The sequence below is a fragment of the Triticum dicoccoides genome, chromosome 2A (genome assembly GCF_002162155.2).
Source record: "Triticum dicoccoides isolate Atlit2015 ecotype Zavitan chromosome 2A, WEW_v2.0, whole genome shotgun sequence".
NCBI lineage: Eukaryota > Viridiplantae > Streptophyta > Magnoliopsida > Poales > Poaceae > Triticum > Triticum dicoccoides.
In genome coordinates, this window is record NC_041382.1 from 36,993,817 (window position 1) to 36,999,568 (window position 5,752).

A 5,752-nucleotide genomic window follows, 5' to 3' on the forward strand; every position below is an offset into this window, starting at 1 on the left:
TTATCATGCCTCCCATATTGTTGAGCCAAGCCTCTAACCCACCTTGTCCTAGCAAACCATTGTTTGGCTATGTCACCGCTTTGCTCAGCCCCTCTTATAGCGTTGTTAGTTGCAGGTGAAGATTGAAGTTCGTTCCTTGTTGGAACATGGAGATGTTGTTCCTTGTTGGAACATGTTTACTTGTTGGGATATCACAATATATCTTATTTAATTAATGCATCTATATACTTGGTAAAGGGTGGAAGGCTCGGCCTTATGCCTGGTGTTTTGTTCCACTCTTGCCGCCTTAGTTTCCGTCATATTGGTGTTATGTTCCCGGATTTTGCGTTCCTTACGCGGTTGGGTTATAATGGGAACCCCTTGACAGTTCGCCTTGAATAAAACTCCTCCAGCAAGGCCCAACCTTGGTTTTACCATTTGCCACCTAGCCTTTTTCCCTTGGGAGTCGCGCATCTCGAGGGTCATCTTTATTTTAAACCCCCGGGCCAGTGCTTGTCTAAGTGTTGGTCCAACCCAGAGCACCGTGTAGGGCCATCCCTTGGCAACTTGGGTTACGTCGGCTTCTGTACACTTAGCTTATCCAGTGTGCCCTGAGAACGAGATATGTGCAGCTCCTATCGGGATGTTGGCGCATCGGGTGGTCTTGCTGACTTGTTTTACCATTGTCGAGGATGTCTTGTAGAACCGGGATACCGAGTCTGATCGGAATGTCTCGGGAGGAGGTCTATTCCTTCGTTGACCGTGAGAGCTTGTCATGGGCTAAGTTGGGACACCCCTGTAGGGTTTTGAACTTTCGAAAGTCGTACCCGTGGTTATGGGCAGATGGGAATTTGTTAATGTCCGGTTGTAGAAAACCTGAAGTTGACCTTAATTAAAATGCATTAACCGCATGTGTGACCGTGATGGTCTTTTTCCAGTGGGGTCCGGGAAGTGAACACGGTTGTTGGAGTTATGCTTGACGTAGGTTGTTCTAGGATCACTTCTTGATCATAGTTTCTCGATCGTGCTTTGCCTCCTCTTCTCGCTCTCTTTTGCGAATAGGTTAGCCACCAGATATGCTAGTCGCTTGCTGCAGCTCCACCTCATACCTTTTACCTTACCCATAAGCTTAAATAGTCTTGATCGCGAGGGTGCGAGATTGCTGAGTCCCCATGACTCACAGATACTTCCAAAACCAGCTTGCAGGTGCCGTTGAACCGTGCAGATGACACAACCAAGCTCAAGGAGGAGCTCGATGAAGATCTTGTCCTTTGTGTTGTTTCGTTCTAGTTGATCAGTAGTGGAGCCCAGTTGGGGTCGATCGGGGACCTTGTCGCATTTGGGGTTCTTCTTTTATTTTGGTTCCGTAGTCGGACCTTGATTATATTTGGATGATGTAATGCTTTATTCATGTAATTGTGTGAAGTGGAGAGTGTAAGCCAACTATGTATCTCGTTCCCTTATGTATTACATGGGTTGTTTGCGAAGATTACCTCACTTGCGACATTGCTTTCAATACGGTTATGCCTCTAAGTCGTGCTTCGACACGTGGGAGATATAGCCACATCGAGGGCGTTACAAGTTGGTAATCGGAGCCTTCCCCGACCTTAGGAGCCCCCATTGCTTGATCGTTTTTAGCAGCCGAGTTGTGTCTAGAAAAATGTTTTGAGTCATTTAGGAATTATATATCGGAGAGTTTAGGAATTCTTTTTACTTCCCAGTCTCCTCATCGCTCTGGTAAGGCATCCTGACGTAGAGTTTTGACTCTTCTCTTCTCAAATTTCACTAAAAAAATTTAGGATCACGCGGGTATCTTAGAATCGTTCCGATGGTTTTGTGACGAGAACATTGTTCTTGGTGCCTCCTGTCATTTAGGGGTTGTGGCAGTGTCCCGGGGAGTTGAGCTCCGAGGTGTTGTCATCACAATTTTATCGTTGCAGTTCTGGAATACCTGAGTTTAGTTCGCCGACATCGAAAATCTCTTTTATGCAGTTCGTTGGTGAGATAACCTCGACGCCACCCAGTACTGGGGCGGGAGTTCGGGAGTATTGCCATAACTTGTATAATGGATGCTTTTCGAAGGTTGAGGTAGACGATATCCGAAGGTTTCTGGGTTATGTGTTGAAGGATGGATACAGCTGGATGTAGGATTTGCTAGTTTTGGGTGAGATATTATGCTTCCCCTGTATCCCCAACACCTGATTGCATAACCGGAGAATTTCGGGAGTTTCATAGGTGGGAATTCAAGTAGCTCTTAGGAAATCTTTCCGACAGATGCATGATATGAAATTGGGGTTCGACGTCTAGTGGTCCGCCTATTCACGGTTGGTTTTACAGTGGTCTCGTTGTGTCTTAAAGAGTCCTTGGCTATGCCGACTCGGGGACGCTTCGTATGTCATGTGCACTGCCTTGTACATGATGGTGTTGTACGATCGAGCCCGTGTAGGCCCCACCACGAAAACTTCGGACGAAATCTCTATCATATGTTTGTTCTGGCTTATTCTGCGAGCCGATCCTTTGTTTTTTTGTTTTGAGTTGTGGTATTCGAGTTGCTTCGAAGTCAAATGTTGATTCCATACCTTTTCCTAAGCGGTATTCTCATACTCCTATGCGATTACTTATCTTTTTTTGATAGTCGAGTTGTCATTTCAATTTCTTTTCAACTGGTGAGCTTCCCTTCAAGTGGATCCGATCATTTCAACATCCGCAAGATCAACTCAAGTCTTCTCAACGGCGTTCGTTTCATCCATCTCCAAGTTGCCTTTGTTTTTCCCACCCTCCCTCCCTTTTTGTTTCTTCGAGGACCCAGATTTCTTACTCGGGTATCCATTCAATTCATGTGAAGTCTCTCCATTCTTTTTCATCAACATTCTTACCCGGTGGTTCTCAAGAAGATGTTCTACTAGTTCATCATTCTTCATTCTTTTCTTCTCCGGTGGAACTAATTCAAGCTTTGTTGATCATATCTTTCTCCTCGTTTCAAATACCCTCTCATGCCGGTGCCCCTCATATTCATTCACTTCTCGTTATTCATTTGTTCCGGAGTGCTCTAGATATCTCGAAGATTCATGTTTTCCACTCTGCATTCGTTCAAGATCTTTCAAGGTTGTTATCTCATTCAAGCCTTTTAATTCAACCGGTGCAACCTCTCTTTTAAATCATTTCGACGGTGTTTTCTTTTCAGTGGGCCCTAACCCACAGGTCTATTCCCAGGATCTTACCTGACTCTTCTATTTTCCCGGAGCTATCCTAAATTCTTTTTAAAGTTTGACGTAAGAATGAGTTATCATCAGTCAAATGCCATCTCCTAGATCTTTCAAAATTCTTTTCATCGTTGGCTCAACCTCTTCGTTTTGATTCTTCCGGAGTGTCTAAATAATTCATGGTGCTGGTTCTCGTCGTCATTCTCGGATTTTGAAGACCGAAGAAGAGTTTCTCTTAAATCTTGCTCCATTCTTTTCAAGATTTGTGGTTCTAGCTTGATGTCTTCCTCTCATAATTGTTTTCTTTGTGACTATTCTTTTCACCCATCTGGTGCAAATTCAGGAGTCTTTTCAGTTTGATTCTCCGGAGGCCATCATATCATTATTATTCATTCCAGCTTTCAGCTCTTGTTCTCCAAATCTTACCGGTGCCTCATTCAAGTGATCTCTAATCAGTTCGTGATCCCTTTGTTCTCAATGTATCAAATTCCCTCAAGTATCTTCATTCGTTCTTTAATTCCTTCTTCCCGGTGTTTCTTTACCTTTTCTTCAATCGTTTCAATTCTTATGGTGGTCCGTTCAAGAGTTTTTCTTCCTTCGTGTATCATATCTATGCATTCGTGCTTTTCAAATTCTACCGGTGGAACGTTGAAGACCTTCCCAAGTTTATGTTATATCTCTCTTAATCTTTTCCACGAGAATAAGTAATATGTCAAATCCGTTGATTGTCATCAATTTAATTGATGAAGGATAAGCATAATGTAATTCTTATTCTTGTTTCATCGAGTAAATTCAATTCCTTATTCCGGAGCCTCATCAAAACTCTCGGTCTCACTTGTTTAATCTTTCTTTCCGGAGCTCAAAGTTATTTAATTATATCATTCCAAAGACCTATCTAATCATTGCAAGGATTCACCTTGTGTTTTCAACTTCTCTTTCTTTCCGTTTGATCATTATTTTGCTTACCGGAGTTCTTCATGAAGGTTCTACATGATGATTCATCAAGGATTTATATCCCTTCTCCAAGTGTTCATTGAGATTTTGCTAAGAACTTAAGATTCTTCATCTTGCTATCGGAGTGCATTTCTTTCTACCGTATCATTGGAGGTGGTTTTACATCATTCTTGATAATTTGAGTTCATGATTCACATGTTATTAAGAATGAGGTATTTTAAATCCATCAATCTCTTCTTTGGAGTTATCTTGGGTTATGTTTCACCAAAGCCTTCCCTAAGGATTGTTGCTATCTATGGTGTTTACAAAGGACCCAAGTTCTTCATTTATCCTCCCGGTGAAATAAGTTTCTCGTCTCCTTGTTCTTATCAATCAAATTCTGCTTCCCGTGAGTGGCAGGTTGACACCCCATAATTTGAGATGTATTCCATAAGACCATATCAAGCTTATTCTTTTCGTTGTTGGTTTTCCCAACAACTCCGCTCGAACCTTTCCCAAGGATGCCTGTTCAAGCTCTTCTGTGGCAGAAATTGGCATTTTCTTCTCCATTCTCCTATTTTAATTATCTATCCTCTATTCTTTTGTTCCGGAGGCATTATGATGTTGCTCTTTTCAACCCATCATCTCTTTTTGTCAACATCATGTTCTTTTCATGCCTATCCATTTAACCAGAGTGGTTTCAATATATATCTTGCCCTTCAACCTCAAGGTTTTTTCACAATGTACTTTGTCCCTCTTTTCTAACGGAGTGTTTTCGACTTTGTTCACATTCGTTGCATTCTTTTCTCAAAAATTTTCAACCTCGCAAGGTTCTTTGGTTTCACCCGTTTGTCAAAGGAGCAACTTAGTTTTACCTCTTCTCTTCCTCTTCTTTGTCCCTCCGGTGCCATTCTAGATCTCGGGACGAGATCCTCTCGTAGTGGTGGAGTGTTGTAACGCCCCAAGACTGATGTGCCAGGTGTTGTCCAGTTATTCACTATTGTTGTCTTGTCATTGCTTGCGTGTCATGCATTGCATATCATGTCATCATGTGCATTTCATTTGCATACGTGTTCGTCTCATGCATCCGAGCATTTTTCCCGTTGTCTGTTTTGCATTCCGGCGCTCCGTTCTCCTCCGGTGGTCATTTCTAACTTCTTTTCATGTGTGGGGATTAAACATTTCCAGATTGGACCGAGACTTGCCAAGCGGCCTTGGTTTACTACCGGTAGACCGCCTGTCAGGTTTCGTCGCATTCGGTGCTCGTTTGTTAGCCCGACCATTAAATATATAGCGGCACCATTGCCGGTATTTTCGCCGGACGTTTCGGTCTCCAAAAACCGTTGCCGGGTTTCTTTTCTCTTCTCTCCTCAGCCCAAGTCTCTCTCTCTCACCACCTAGGCCTACCCAATCCCTCTCTCGATCGGATCCATCGAATCGCGATCGGAGGCTCCGAAAACCCCTCCAAACCCCCTCAAACCCTAACCTTCCCTATATATACAACCCCCCATTCCAAATTTGGCATCCCAAGCCCCTCCACCTACCTCTAGCCTCCCCCCTCGGATCAGTCGCCGCTGCCACCTCAAAATCCGCGCCGCCAGCCCCATCCAACCGCCTCCCCCTCATTTTCCGGCACT